General features: G+C 45.2%; 1 pseudogene; it reads left to right on the top strand.

Annotated features, from left to right (window-relative positions):
* The first annotated feature begins 11,752 nt into the window (after positions 1 to 11,752).
* LOC116886916 lies at positions 11,753 to 12,088 on the top strand (annotated as a pseudogene).
* The last annotated feature ends 4,968 nt before the right edge of the window (positions 12,089 to 17,056 follow it).

A 17,056-nucleotide genomic window follows, 5' to 3' on the forward strand; every position in this document is an offset into this window, starting at 1 on the left:
TTGACAGTTAATGACTCCAGAACCTCTGTTTGAGCCTTGTGAAATTGCCTGTGGGAGTGTAAGTGGGTAAATATAAGTGGGTAAAAATCACTCTCTGGAAACAAGTTGGCAACAATGTATCCTCTGGACCAGTAATTCCACTTCCAGGAATTCAAAGGCATAACCAAGGAATATGTAATGATTTTGTGACAAAGATGTGATTGCCTTATTAAAACTGAAATGTCCAACAATAAGATTGGTTAAATAAATTTCAACAAGTCTGTAGTCTGAGCTCCACCCCCAAAGACCCCTACTGAACAACACTGTTTAATCATAGGAGGAAATGCTCACCCATACGAAATTGCAGCAGTTACAAGAAAGTCCAGTTTAGTGTGACCTTTACTAGTGCAGACCTCTGGTTAGGGGACCGTCTTCCCTTTCTTTACAAAGATGTATAATGAATTCTATAATAACCTGGTGTGAAGACTTGTCACTTTAACTTATTGGGACGATCACATTTAAAGCTTGTCAAGGCTATAGCGGTGAGTTCAAGGCGAGCCTGGGCAACTTAATGAGACTTTGTCCCAAAGTGAAAAGGAAGAGGGTTGGGGCTGGCTACGGTACAGAGACAGGAGTTTCTGGGCTCAATCCCCAGGACTGCGACCAAAATGCACATATGCACACATGCAAAACCTCCCTGACTTTGAAGCCAGCAGAAAGACAGTTTTTAATCCAGAGAGATGAACCTGTTTCGGACAAGGCAATGATGTCGCCAGCGATTTGGTGTGTCAAAGTTTCATTCCTGTCCCAAAGGAGCCTTTCTCAACCATAAGTGCAAATGTGATTAGGAAACCATTCTTGCTCCACAGGCACAGAGCGACCATTTTCTACACCCTGGTGTCAATCGGCTGCCTCTTCAGGCACTTTATCTCATGGACCTTAACAAGCTGGCTAGATGGCTCAGCTGGTAAAGACACTTGCCACCAAACTCTAAGGACCTGTGTTTGATTACTCAGACCCCTAAAAATGGAAGAAGAGAACCAGTTCTCACAGGTTGTCCGCTGACCTCCACATGCATGCTTTTACATGTACATGTATGTTCATACACACAAAAAACACTAAATTAATACATTCAAAGAAAAAGAGAAACTAACACTCTTCTTGCTCATCCTGGACTTTCATGGGAGCCCGCTTGATCTGGTTGGGCTCTCTTAGTGGCCTTGAAGGAAACGGGGCTTATTGACTCATTTTTCACTCCCTTTTTTTTTTTCTTTTTTTCGGAGCTGGGGACCGAACCCAGGGCCTCGCGCTTGCTTATTGACTCATTTTTAAGACAGGAAACTGAAGTAAGAGCTGGTCACTATATAGTTACATGGTCACAGCATTACAAGTAACACTGTGAAACAAGGGATGGGGCAACAACTCAGGCAATGGTGTCTAGCACTCAGGGATCAGAGTTCAGATCCCCCAGCACTCAGGGAATGCCAGCCATTGTTTATAATCCCAGCCCTGAAGAGGCAGATTGACAGATTCTTGGAGCTCACGGATCAGATAGCCTAGCCCAATGAGTGAGCTTCAGATACAATGGAAGTCCTGTGGAGAGAATCTCATGTGTACTGTGTGGACGCATCACCTGCCAATAAAAAGCAGATGGCCTATTAGCAAAAGGCAGGAAGTAGAGGGTGGGAGTTCTGGGAAAGAGATGGGAACTCTAGGAGATAGTTAGAGGTGGAAGATGCTTGGCCCAGACCCGGGGCTCACGAAACAGAGCCATGTGGTTGAACTTGGGATAGTTTAAATGAGTTGTGTAGAGTCACAAGCTAGTCAGGGAACAAGCTAAAGCTTACGGCCTAGGCATTTATTCAAACATTTTTCACAAATAGAGAAGTCGCTGAGTAGTTATTCGGGAACTGGGGTGCAGGTGGAAAAGCCCACGGTTATAAAAACTTTGTCTCAAAAAATGAGGTAGAGGGGCAGGAAAGATGATTCAGGGGTTAAGAGCATTTAGTGTTGGTTTGGCTCTGACCACCACATGGTAAGTCACAGCCATTTGTAACTCTAGTTCCAAAGATCTGATGCTCTTTTCTGACCTTCAAAGGCACCAGGCACATGCACAGTGTACATACATACATGCAGACAAAAACACTCACACATATAAGGTAAAATAAATAATCTAAAAGCAGAAGGTGGAGAGAAATAAGCAGAAGGCACCCAATGTCAACCTCTGGCCTTCCCACCAACGTGCATACACAGACATACACTCACCTGTGCACACACATACATGGTCAGGGATGAGAGAGACCAGAAGCCAGGTGTAGTAAGGCAGGCCTATGATTCTAGCATTTGGGAAGTGGAGGAGGAAATTCAAGGCCATTTTGGGCCCTGCAGCAAATTCAAGATTAACCTGGGCTATAGGAGACCCGATCTCAAAAACAACAGCAAAACAAGCAAGCAACCCAAACAAAAGACTGGGGGTAATTAGCTAATACCCCAGAAAGCACAGGGCTTGTGGGAGTAAGCACATTTTGTCTGAGAGAAACTTCTGGGTAGGCAAATGCCATTTTATCATTTCCTCTTACTGGTAATGATAAATCTCTGTTTTTATTCAGACCAGGCATGGGCTCCCTTAATCCCAGAATGGAAAGTAACTAAGATTACATATAAGTATTACAAAATGTAAGATTTGTATTTTTAAAGATTTATTTATTTATTTTATGTATATGACTGCTTTATCTGCAGTCATAAGAGGACATCAGATCCCAGTATAGATGGTTATGGGCCACCATGTAGTTGCTGGGACTTGAACTCAGGACCTCTTCTAAGAGCAGACAATGCTCTTAACCACTGAGCCATCTCTCCAACCCCTATTCATTTGACTATTTAATATATATTTTCTTTCTTTCTTTCTTTCTTTCTTTCTTTCTTTCTTTCTTTCTTTCTTTTAGATAGGGCCTCAAGGATCTCAGGCTGACCTTTAACTGGCTATAAGCTGAGACTGACCTTGAACTCCTGATCCTCCTGTCTTTACCACTAGAATCCTGGGACTGCAGGCTTATACTGCAATGTCTGTTTTTATCCACTGCTAGGGTTTGAACCCAGGGTTTCAGGTATGTTACCCAATCATCCTATCAACTGAATGACATTTCCAGCTCTAATATAAAATATTCTAGGCTTCGAGGCATAGTAAGAACCATAAGAAAAATCTCAAGAGAAGTCTCATTCATGTAGTTACCCAACTATTAATTTTTAACAATAACTGCTATTACTGGGTACTGTGGGCCAATTTGCATGTCTTAGCTCATCTAGTTCTCACAGCCACCTGTACAAATGGTAGCTACATTATTACCAGCATTTTTTAAAAATTGGATTTTTTTTTCGGAGCTGAGGACTGAATCCAGGGCCTTGCGTTTGCTAGGCAAGCGCTCTACCACTGAGCTAAATCCCCAACCCCTGGATTTTTTTTTAATTGGATTTTTTCATTGGATTTTTTTTATTTACATTTCAAATGTTATCCTCTTTCCCGGTTTCCCGTCCATAAAACCCTATCCCATCCCCCCTCCCCCTTCTTCTATGAGGGTGCTCCCCCACCCATCCACCCACCCCTTCCAGCTTCCCCGTCAGCATTTTTTTAAGATGGAAAAAAACCAAGGCACAGAGAGGCTGGGTACTGTACCTTGCCCGAGGTCACATGACTAGCCTGTGACTGAGCGTGGAGTAGAGCTAAGGTCTGTCTGTTTGGTGCCAAGTAACAGGCGTGGCGCTCACAGTCCAGCTGATTCCAGCTGGAATGATAATGGCGGCCTCTGTGAAATGGAAGGACCTTGACAAATGGAGAAGCCTTGACTTTGGAGCAGGAGGCATATCATGCTGACAGAAACTGGGAGGGAGGTCCGTGTCCGTGGTCCTTCCCCCCCCCCCCCGCCACTCCCCAGCAGGAGAGAGTTTTATTCTGTGAGCTTTGGGGAATTGGGGTTTCTAGGAGGATAATGACCAGAATTGTGTTAACCATCACTTACAGGGCAGTCTACAAAGGAGAGACAGTAGGCAGAAGCAATAGCCCCCGTGCTGATTGGTTATTGTCAATATGTCACCAACTAGAGTCATCCTGTAGCAGGCCACCAGACCATAGCACAATAGACTCCATGCAGAAGTACCGTTCAGGTTATAAAACTCAGCACGGAGATAACATCACCAGTCAAAATGAAAATTAAGACCTAATCCATCAAAGTCCATAGTTCTGGGAAAGTCTCTAAATATGCTGACCTTGCTTTTTTTTAGCTTCTACCTCTGGCTAACTGTTCTTTGCTAACTTAAGTCTGTCAACCCAGGACATGGTTTTTAGGATTAAAAGCTCACCCCGAGAAAGGCGTCCTATACTGGGATTCCAAGAACTCAGTGTAGCAGCTGGCCAGCTACTAAAAGCTTCCTATTTGCTCAAACCCATGTCGGAAACCCATGTCTGAGCCGTCTTCACCGTGGGATACCTCACAGCATTTCAGGAAGAGAAAATCTCAACTGAAGAATTGTTTCCATCCGATTGGCCTGCGGGCGTGTCTATGGGGGTATTGTCTATTAATTTCTTAATTTGTTGTAGAGGGACCCCACCCACTGTGGGTGGGGCTGCCTTTGAGCAGGCGGAACTGGTAGGTGTGAGAAAGGTAGGTAGCGGAACAAGTCAAGAGGAACAAGCAAGGAAGCTGCTCCTGCCTGCCGGCAGTCTCTGCCTCAAATCCCTGCCTCCAGTTCCTACCCTGCATCTCCTCAGTGTTAGGCTGCAAGGTGTACGATCAAATAAACCCTTTCCTCCTCAACTTGCTTTTGGTCATCGTCTTTATCACAACATCAAAGAAGCAAAGTAGAACTACCTCTCGAAGTCGTCCAAACCCCAATCTCCGGCACCCTGGGTCAGACTCCATTTTTGTTTCATAATAACTTCTGACCTTCAAACCTGTAACACAAGGGGTTGGGTTGTATCCCCAGCACCCCATAAACCAGTATAGCAGGCATATCTCTGATTCCAGAACTGGGGAGGTAGAAAAAAGAGAAACAAAACAGGGGCTGGAGAGATGGCTCAGCGGTTAAGAGCACTGACTGCTCTTCCTAAGGTTCTGAGTTCAATTCCCAGCAACCACATGGTGGCTCACAACCATCTATAATGAGATCCGATGCCCTCTTCTGGTGTGTCCGAAGGGAGCGACAGTGTACTCATACATTAAAAATAAATAAATGTAAAAAAAAGAGAGAAACAAAACAAAAGGAAAAAGATACACACACACACACACACACACACACACACACATACACGCACACGTACACAGGCATGTATGAATATAACATAGAAAGGTACTGTAATGTAATAATTCTCTGTTATTCTACAAGCCACTCAAATTGTGGCAATTGTTATAGCAATAATAGGAAAGGCATTCAACATTTGTATATGAATAGTAGAAGCAGATTCTGGCCACCTTAAGCAAAAAGGGAACTCATTGGGAAAATAAAATTGTCCGACCACAGGGCTCAGGAATGACAGGAGCCAGGGTAACTGGGATAGGAGGAATGAGTGAACAGTGCTGAAGGGAACATTTTCTCTCTGCCCCAGCTTTTTTCCACAGAGAGGGACCTCCTTTAGAGTGACACTCTTGCATCTTCCTTTCATCTCCCTGTTCCTCCAGAGGAGGAATCTGATGAGTGAATTTACGGAGAATCAGCTGAATTTGAGATTTTAGGTGTGTACCTACCTATCCACCAAGCCCCAAACTTTGTTCTTAAAGATAAGGTCTTGTTATATTGCCCAGGCTAGCCTCAAACTTCTAAGCTCATTCTCCTGCTTAAACCTCCTGAGTAGCTGACTGGAACATAGCCTGGCTAAAAATGTTTCTGCCATTACTTGTGGTCTGAATGGAGAAGTACAATTTCCATACCCAGCATTGCCCTTCCATTTGTCTACTGGTAACGATGCCTCTCAAACCGCTTTTCAGGTTAAAAACAGTATTCTGAACCTCCGTTCTTACTCCTATGGCTGTCCATTACTTGCTTATAAACTTGGATGGGGACACCCGGCCCGAATCCAGCAATTTCTTATGACCCATCCCACATATTCTGTCATTGCAAATGTCTGTCTTGGCTTGGTTCTCCTTTTCGTCTCTTGGCGAAAACAAAGAAGATTTTGATTTATGGTCCCCCCAAGACTCCAAGGAATAGAAAAAGTGGCCCCCTAGAAGCATATGTGGGATAGCTCCCCAAATAAGAGGAAGAAGTTATCAGCAGACATACATAACAGATGTCCTCAGCAGGAAATCACGAAGGTCCAGGAGAAAGGTAGTGAGGGTTTAGACCACGGTGGGCGAATTAATGGGATTTGACTTTGACCAGATGAGGGTAATGTGAAATCAAATAGGTTGTTGTTAACATTGTTATACATTGTTACTAAGTCTCCATACCGTCCAAGAATACTTTCTGTTTCTAAACCTAATGTATCCTGCAAACCATGTTTTGTAACTTATGCTGAACTTGTAAGCCCATGATGTATGCCCACCCCTTGCCTTGCTAAACTCCCGATCACTGGTGATGACTCCCCCTCCACACGTGTGTTCTTGTGCCATCTGCCCCACAGGCAGCCTTGACCCTGAGTCCCCCACTCTTCTGTCCCGGTGCTAACAGCCAATGAGCTCAACAGCTGTCTTCCATCAACACTAACCCTTCACCAAAAGAGAGACCTTAAAAGCCAGTGAGGGGCTGCTCTCTTCTATCCTGATTTAGAATGAGGCAGCCATCAGGCCAATCTAAATAAAGCTTGCTTAACCAAAATATCAAGGAAATGGTTTTTTGCTGATCTAACCGGTAAGTCTTAGTATTGGATACCAGCGATTTGGGCAGTGCCATTAATATTCACATTCATATTGTTGGTATATAGCTCAGGGGTATAGTGTATGTAAGGCCCTTGATTCACTCTCTAGTATGGAAAATAATCATTGCCTCCATTAACTGATTGATTCTTTTAAAACATACTTTCAAACCAATTAGTTTTAAAATATTTTTAGATTTATTTATTTTAGGTGTATAAGTGCTCTGCTTGCTGCCCACCGAGGTCAGAAGAGGGTACTAAAATCCCCCGAAACTGGAGTTGCAGATGGTTTATTACTGTGTGGGTGCTGGAAACTGACCCTAGGTCCTCTGCAAAAGCAACAACAGCTCTTAGGTATCGAGCGCTCTCTCTGGTCACCACTGAATCACCAAAAGTATTTAAAATGCATTTAACAACACACAGGAGTCCCTGATTTGAGCCTCGGCACCGTGTAAACTGGCGCGTGGCTCGTGCCCGTGGTCTCAGCACTGGGGAGGAGGGCTGGCAGGTGTATCAGAAATTCAAAGTTATCCTAAGCTACTTAGAGTGCTTTAGGCCCCTGAAGAGATTTGAGACAGGAGCTTCCTGAGGGCTAAGAAGCCTCCTACGGTCCACGCCACAGCCTCAGCCCTGACTTTTTTTTTTTTTAATATTTTTAAGCAACACACTATAATAGTTATGGTAACAACGCACTATAATAGTTATGGTAACAACACACTATAATAGTTATGGTAACAACATACTATAATAGTTATGGTAACAACACACTATAATAGTTATGGTAAAAACACACTAACAATCCATTACTGACAGCCACCATTCTAAGGTGGCACTGATGAGGCAGCTCGAAACCAAAGGTCTTGCTCGAGTTGGATCCTTGGAACCTAATAGCAACACAACACACACACACACACACACACACACACACACACACACACACACACACACACATACACACACACACACACACACAACACATACACACACACACACACACACACACACACACACACACACACACACACACACACACACACACACACACACACACACACACACACACACACACACACACACACACACACACACACACACACACACACACACACACACACACACACACACACACACACACACACACACACACACACACACACACACACACACACACACACACACACACATACACACACACACACACACACACACACACACACACACACACACACACACACACACATACACACACATACACACACACACACACACTGAAGTAAAACATTTAAAAATAAAAATAAGCCAGACAGGGGGTGGTTCACACCTTCAGTCCCAGCACGTGGGAGGCAGAGGCAGGAGGATGGCTGTGAGTTTGAGGATAGCCTGATCTGCAGAGTAAGTTTCAGGAGAGCCAAGGGTACCCAGGTAAAAACCTATCTTGAAAAAAATCTAATTAATTAATTAATGAATTAATTAATTAAAAAGAAGAGGCTGGAGAGGTGGCTCAGTGGTTAAGAACACTGGCTCCCCTTCCAGAGGATCCGGGTTCAAATCCCAGTACCCACACGATGGCTTACGACCATCTCTAATTTATTTCCTTGGATTCTGACACCACTGCCTCTGGCCTCCATAGGCACTATATGCACAATATATACATTAAAACAAAAGCCAGGCATGGCGGTGCCTAGCTTAGATCCCAGCTCTTGGGAGGAGGCACAGGCAGTTCACTGTGAGTTCACTTCTAGGCTATCCAGGCTATCTAGTGACCGCCTGTCTTAAAAAGTTAAAAGTACAATTACGTAAGCACAATGGCCATATGGAAATGCATGCGGTTCTATTTTTTTTTTTTTTGGTTCTTTTTTTTGGAGCTGGGGACCGAACCCAGGGCCTTGGGCTTCCTAGGTAAGCGCTCTACCACTGAGCTAAATCCCCAGCCCCGTGCGGTTCTATTTTTAAACAAGGAGTTTTATGTTAATGACTGAAAGATTCAAACAGCCGGGCATGGTAGGGCATGATCATAATTCTAGGACATCCAAAGCTGAGTCAGGCAGAGCAGGAGTTCAAGGTCATACTTAGTTACACAAGGACTTGAAAGACAGCCTAGACATCAAGAGATTCTAACTCAAAACGACAAAAAAACAAACAAACAAACAAAAAAAAAACAACTAGTATCAAGCCTAGGCTGGGTGAAGTGCAGACCGGGGAGAGATTACAGTAGAGGGAGCGGCTGCTACCTCAGGTTTCAGGTGAAATCTCATCTACATGCCGTGAAGCTAAGGAAGATTTGCATAGAGAATGAAGTCTATTCCATAGCAAACAGGGTTTGAAGTTCTAGAGCCGAGAGAGAGGCTGGCGACAAAGTGCGTCTGCATAGGCCTGACAGCCTGAGATCGATTCCAGGAACCTATATAAAGGAGAGAACCAGACTCACACAAGCTCCCTGGCACATGCCCAGCGACATGGTCCGGCAGTAAAGGTACACACACCTGACAACTGGGTTTGGTTCCCAGAATCCACTTACAGGTGAAACAGAGAATGAACTCCACAAAGTTGTCTTTGACCGCCACATAATGCACATGTGCGCACGCAAGCACACACACACACACACACACACACACACACACACACACACTCAGAGTAAAATTAATAATAATAATAATAATAATAATAATAATAATAATAATGTGGAAAGTTAAGAGGAAGCATGTTCCTCAGGAGAGGGGAGTCTTCATGTGGTTGTGGGAATCCTCTATTGCGAGTGACTTGGTAAAAAACAGAGTGATTTTTCCCTCTGCTGAAGTGGATTTCCGGAGCTAAGGACCGAACCCAGGGCCTTGAGCTTGCTAAGCAAGCACTCTACCACTGAGCTAAATCCCCAACCCCACACGTTGTAATCCTAACACTTCCCTGGGCAGGGCTGAGGCTGGAGGATGGCAGTGAGTTGGAGGTCAGTCAGGGCTACAAGCAAATGAAAACCAAAAGGCAGAATTTTGCAACAGGAAAGTGAGCACATGCCCTGGTGGCCACCAGGACAGTTCTGCCCACGACTTTGACCCTTGAAAGAGAGCCATCTAGGGGTGGTGCCTACGTGGAGGAGGTTAAAGTTCAGCATTAGCCAGTGGCTGGTGGCCTCTGCCAGCATTTTGGCTACATTTTTGCTTTCGGTTCCTGCTTGGGCTTGTAATTTATGAGAACCCCACCTTGTTGAGAACATTTCTCAACTGTTCAGTTTGGTCACCAAGCGCTGTAACTGGTGCAAAGCTAAGGATTCAGTCTGGTTAGAGTTACAACATAAGGTGGTTAGGAAAGAAAATGTAAAGGGTGGGGTCCTTCTAGAATTTATCCCGGGATGCTGGGTGAAGGCTTTGCTTTCCAGTAAAAAGAGGTGCCTGAGGAGAAAATGTCTGTCCTTGGGTGTTTCTCTCTCTCTCTCTCTCTCTCTCTCTCTCTCTCTCTCTCTCTCTCTCTCTCTCTCTCTCTCTGTGTGTGTGTGTGTGTGTGTGTGTGTGTTCACAGCTCCCTTGGGACCCCAGGGAGAGTCAAGAGACTCAAAGAGAAGCTGGCCTCATGTCACTGAGCTGTTGAAATAAACAACCTGGTGTCACCTTTATCTGAATTTCTTGTGGTGGAGCTTTAGCCCTAACCCTCAAGCAATGTTTATTTCTGAGTTCAGGAGCCTGTGGCTAGGAGCACCTCAGGCAACTGTTAGGGTAACTTTTGCTGCAATAAAATGTCAAGGCCAAAAAGCAAGTTGGGGGAGGAAAGGATTTATTTGGCTTACACTTTTTTTTTTTTTCCTTTCTTTTCTTTTTTTTTCCGGAGCTGGGGACCGAACCCAGGGCCTTGCTTGCACTAGCTAGGCAAGCGCTTTACCACTGAGCTCAATCCCTAACCCCTGGCTTATACTTCTACATCACAATTCATCATCAAAAGAAGTTGGGGCAGGAACTCAATGGACTAGGAACCTGGAGGCAGGAGCTGATGCAGAGGCCATGGAGGAGGATGCTGACTGACTTGCTCCCCATGGCTTGCTCAGCCTGCTTTCTTATAGAACCCAGGACCATCAGTCTAGCGGTGGCACCACCCACAAGGGCCCTGATGAAGAAAATGCTCCACACGCTTGTTGACAACCAGGTCTTATGGAGGCATTTTCTTACGAGAGGTCCCTCCTCTCAGATGGCTTCAGCTTGTGTCACAGTGACATAAAATTATCTCGCACTGCGACCCCGTAAGACAGGTCATCTTTCCGGACCTGCTTCCTTTTGCAGAATGGGGTTAATGCAGGGGCTGCTGAGTTAAAACAAAACATGCACGCACCGTAGTGTCCTGCTTTTGCTTAGCATGCAGTCAATGTTATCTATGACACCTTTACCAAAGCTTGGGAGACTGAGGCAGGAGGAAAGTCTTGCATTCAATGCCAGCCTGGACTAATGTGAGCTCTAGGACAGCCAGCATCACACAGAGAAACCCTGTCTCAGAAAAACCAAAGCAACAACAGACCACAACCAAACTGAGGTGGGTGGGCAGATATACTCAAAATACATTACATACTTGTATGAAAATGTCATAATGATTCTTTATAATGTCTGTATATGATTCTGTGACTTTACATTGAATAGCTCAAAGGATGTAGTTTTTAGCAAAGTTTAAGAGATAAACCAAGGAAAATTTGGCCAGAGAGACGTCTCAATGTTTTCTTAAACAGGACTCGATGTCCTGACCCGTCATCAGCATTCAGTTCCCAGCACCCATGTGGCGGCTTGTAGCACACTCCGACTTGTAATTCTAGCTCGTGGGGATCTAACACCCTCTTCTTGACTTCTTGCATACCAAGCACACATGTGGTAAACATACAAACATACATGCAGGCAAGACACTCATACACATACATAAAAATAAATCTTTTTTAAAATCAAGTAAGGTGCTGCCGCCATGGCCCACGTGGAGGACGGCGAGGAACCCTGCCTCCTTTTCTCCCATTCTGGGAGCGCAGGCTCCAAGCTGGGAGGCGACAAGATCTTCTCCCTCAAGAAGTGGACCTCGGTAGCCATGTGGAGCTGGGACATTGAGTGCGAAACCTTCGCCATCTGCAGGGTCCAGGTGATGGATGCCGGTCTTAGATGTCAAGCTGAAAACAAACGGAGGACTATGATGTGGTCTGGGGGGAATGTAACCACTCCTTCCACAACTGCGTGTCCCTGTGGGTGAAGCGGGACAACCGCTGCCCTCTGCCAGCAGGACTGGGTGGCCCAAAGAATTGGCGAATGAGAGGTGGTAGAGGCTCTCCTGGTGCAGTTGGTGACGCCGGACAACCTTGTCACCCAGTTACTGGACAAAGACTCGACACTCCAGGGATTCCTCCTTCCGATAGAGAGGATGGTGTGCAGCCTCTGGGACTCATCCAAGGCTTGGTTTACCATTTTGTCTGTTTAATTTCGGGAAATTGTCTACAATTAAGATAATTTATTAAAAGCAGCCGTTCCTACCTCTGTGGTGTGTGTGATACGTGCCACTTAGAAGAGCTATAAGGAAGGGAACTCCAGAAATTGACTGATCTTTGTTGTTTTTCTGTCAATACACAAAGGCTGTGAGAGCATTGCGTTCACAGAAGAACATTTTGTGTTTATGCTTGATGGCTAAAAAATAAATAAAAGAATGTTACAGTAAAAAAAACAAGTAAAATTAAAAAAAAATCGATCAAACAAACAAAAAAACCCAACCAAACAAACAAACACATAAAATCTATGGAGTTGATGAATTTGTCCTCCGAGAGGGTAGAGAGGAGAATGAAAAGTAAAATTCAGGGCGCTAACTGAGGACAAAGAGATGTTGAACAAAGGCCTCCGGGACTGGTTACAGAGGAAGGTTGGCGCTCTACTCCGCCCACTGCTCCTTTCCCATCAAAGCTTCATTGATCATTTGATTACTTAAAAAAAAAATCTCAGGGGTTGGGGATTTAGCTCAGTGGTAGAGTGCTTGCCTAGCAAGCACAAGGCCCTGGGTTCCGTCCCCAGCTCTGAAAAAAGAAAAAAGAGAAAAAAAAACCCTCTGTAAGTATGTGCTTGTGTAGGAGTGTGTGTGCATGTGTGTGCATGTGTGTGCATGTGTGTGCATGTGTGTGTTTGTATGTATTTGTGGGTGTACCTGTTTGTATGTATTTGTGTGTGTAATTGTGTGTGTGGGTGTTTCTATGCATTTGTGTATGTGTTTGTACGTATTAGTGTGTGTGCATGTGTGTGTGTATGAGTGTGTGTTTGTGTGCTTTTTACCCATGGAGCCATCTCCTCAGCCACATACATACATGCATATAGACAGACATGCATGCATACATACAGTATATATCATTTATTTATTTATTTATTTATTTATTTATTTATTTATTTATTTATTTTTTAGACAGGGTCCCACTGGAATTCCATGTAGAGCACCCTAGCCTCAAACTTGCAGGAGTTCCCCTGCCTCAGCCTCCTAAGTGCTGGGATTATAGGCATGCATTGCTATGTTTAGCTTTTAAGTCTGATTTTAACATTCTCTTCTGCGAGGTTTTCCTGGGCTCTTGACATGGGCTCTTGTCTGTATTCCAAGTTAGTTTTCCTGATGCTCCGACTCCTAGAGCTCACCCTTCTGTGTCCGTGGTATCTTATTTTGTCCGCTGTTCTTATGTGTTTGCAACTTCAGACCATGAATGCCCTCCTCAAAGCACAGTTTTCTTAACTGGATCTTCTGCCCCTAATTTGCTAGTTAATTCTGCTCGTTATCAAGAGTAAAGTCACCCCTTAAGATCAGAAGGGGTTAAGGGTCAGCTGTGGGTTACTTAAAGTTCTGTGGCATATCAGGGATTCAGACTGAGGGGACAGTTTCTAGAACCCTGCTGATCTCAGGGGAGAAGGAAAGGTCCGTGACATGCAGAAGTTGGCTCTTTGAACATTGGGAAACACTTTTCCTGTGAAAGAGCTGGGCGTTAAACAGTTACTTACAAGCACCACACTGGGAAAGGACAACAATGAGGTTTTATGTTGGCCCTCAAAGCTTCAGCTAGAAGTGGCACGGGTCAGTGAAGTGGCACAGGTCACGTGCTCTCCCTGTTGACTAGTCAAAGCAGGCTCAGCCAAGCTTCTGTCAGGAGGGCTGAGGTGGTATTTTTCCTATTGAAAGGGACTCCTCAGGAATAGCCCTGAGTACTCAGGAACAAGCTATAATGTGCCTTCCCAGTGGTCAGGGGTGAAGGCTGAGAAAAACCCCTCGGAATGAGAAGCCCATCACCTTGAGCAATGGACTGGTGTTGCATGGTGATGGTGGTATACATTTTTAATCTCAACACTTGGGAGGCAGAGGCAGGTAGATCTCCAAGTTCAAGGCCAGCCTGTTCTACCATACAGCCAGGGCTGCAAAGAGAAACACTGTATCAAAAAACTAACAAACCAACTGACCAACCAACTAACTAACCAACCAACCAACCAACGAACCAACCAAAGAACAACAATGGATCAGGGTCAGTTTAAAGAGTTGTCAGGGTTTTCATACAGCAATCAAAGCTCACCATAATTTAATTTTACCAAGTTATTCTTTACTGAGTGTGTGTACCAAGCTCAGCCCACTGCATATGATGTCATTGGATCATCTGTATCATCAGCACTGATGTCCTATTTACCCGCCCTGTTGTTTAGATAAAATACCAGTACCCATCACAGCACAGTCAAGAGCAGAAAAGATATGACTGCATGCCATCCCACTATTCAGCTCACTCACTCTTATATAGTCCAGGACCCAACTCTAGGGAATGGCGCCGCCCACAGGGGGGTCTGGCTCCTCCCACATCAATAAATGTATACAAGATAATTCCCCACAGGCTAGCCTAGTCCATACAGTCCCTCACTGAGATTCACTTCTCAGGTAATTTTTAGATGGTTGACAAGAAAACCCAGCCTTCACAGAAGTGCTTATCCTGTTATGCATGAGGGAACTGAGGCTCAGTGTGGATCAGTGGCTAGTTTAAATATCTCATAGCTAGTGAAATCTGTAGCCACACATTTATTTTTTTGGTAGCCCATTTCTCCTCCTCCTCCTCTTCTTCTTCCTCCTCCTCCTCCTCCTCCTCCTCCCCTCCCCTCCCCCTCCTCCCCCCTTCCCCTCCTTCCCTCCCCTCCCCTCCTCCCCTCCTCCTCCTCCTCCTCCTCCTCCTCCTCGTCCTCCTCCTCCTTCTTTTCACAAACATTTGCTATCTTCCCTGTAGGACCAATCATGTACCTTCTTTCTGTTGAACTTTGGTGAGGGCATGTGACTTACTTTGGCCAACGGGATGTGAGCAGGAAGAGCTGAAGTATGACTTCCGATCAGAAACTACTGAGAAGGATTCCTGTGTTTTCTTTTCCCTACCTCTGTAGTCACGGAAACTCCATGAACCTAAGAGAAACCATGGTGAGCAGAGGCTCTGGTCAAAGCACATGACCATAAAATCACTCTTCATGGTCAACGCAGGGACTTTGTTTTGTCGTTTAGGATACTGAAAAGTTCCCAACTGCTTGTGTTGTTGTTTGATACAGGGCCATGTGGCTTAGTCTGGCATGTGGCTTAGTCTGGCCTGGAACATGCTGGGTGGCTGAGGCTGACCTTGAACTCCTGACCGTTCTTGCTCCATTTTCCAAATGCTGGAATCGCTGGTATGCACCGTCACATTTAGTAGTCCATCTGTCTGTTACTATAGCAAAACTTAGTCTGTCCTAACCGAATCTCTCTTACTGGGGTTGGAACAAACAGGACAGGATGTTCTTGCCCAGTGGTCAAGATCCACCTGCCTTGGTCACTTGAGTATGGACGTGCAGTTCCAAAAACTTTGCAGACTTTGGGCTCTGGTTGGCGTCACAGACCAACTTGCTTTCGCTTGGCAGACAGCATGCTTCCTTTTCTGCCTGTCAGGCCTGGTGGGTCTTTCCGATTTGTGTAATATACTTCCTGTCCTTCTTTTACCCGGGCCACAGCAACGAGATGTGGTTTTCTCAAGAACTGACTAAGCTCAGGTCACCTGAACAATTAAGCCATTCACTACCATTCTGAGGTCACTGTGGCCAAACTTGTACTTCCGTAAAAGCTGCCAGCCTTCATACACGCACACACACACACACACACACACCTGCATTTATACACTCACACATACATGTAACCAAAATAAAACACAAACATGTATGCTATTAACAGCAACTCTTTTTTTTTTTTTTCCTTTTCTTTTTTTCGGAGCTGGGGACCAAACCCAGGGCCTTGAGTTTGCTAGGCAAGCGCTCTACCACTGAGCTAAATCCCCAACCCCTAGCAGCAACTCTTAAACAAAGGATTATTCAATGACACTTGGCAACGCCAACTTTGTTCAGGACCACTGTGATAAAGGGATCAGTGTGGTGGAGTGTTGTCACAGGTGTGGGGGTGGGGTGGGGCGGGGGGCTGGTCGGTGGGGATTGTGAAGAAGAGATTAGGTTCTAAGTGATTGTGAACACCAAAAGCAAGATGGGGCTGGTGGATGAAAAATTACCAAAAGGAGACCTCCAGGGTGAGGGGTATTCTTTCCAAATGATCAGGATTCTTGCTGTAAAGCAGTCCAGGAGGGTCAGACATTGGGGTCGTGGAGGAAGAGGAACTGATCAAGGACAACCAGAACTCAAGGATGAGGAAGTCCTTACTGACTTATGGTTCTTTGCTGAAACTGGCTTTTCCAGGGAAGTTCACAGAGGGACCTAGCAGAAGTTACAGAACCTTGACTACAGTTGAGCCAAGCAAAGGATCCTATCACAACAGACACACACTCAACAGGGGAGACTCTACTCATGAAACCCAGCCTGGGAGGAGACCCCTGTGGAAAGCACCAGAGGGTCGGCTGGAAGATGACAATGGAGAGCTGACGGTGGGGACAGTGGGGACAATGGGTGGGAAGAAGTCATAGCACTGGGAGGTCCAAAGGCTGTGGTTCCTGAGACAGGGAATTAATTGGGAGCAAATGAACAGGAGAGCTTAGACTTTGGACTAATGAAGTGCCCCCTCATTCATTCCATTTAGTCAATTGTTTGATGGCTACTTATCTTACTGGTATGTAATAGTCTTTGATACAGGATCTCATTGTTTAGCCCAGGTTAGCCTAGCGAACTCACTAAGCAAGTCTCAAACTCGCAACACTCCTCAGCCTTCTGGGTGCTGGGATTACAGAAGTTCGCCGTGGCTTCTAGCACAGGCAGGTTCTTTCCTTTCTTA

The sequence above is a fragment of the Rattus rattus genome, chromosome 1, assembly GCF_011064425.1.
Source record: "Rattus rattus isolate New Zealand chromosome 1, Rrattus_CSIRO_v1, whole genome shotgun sequence".
In the NCBI taxonomy this organism is placed as follows: Eukaryota; Metazoa; Chordata; class Mammalia; order Rodentia; family Muridae; genus Rattus; species Rattus rattus.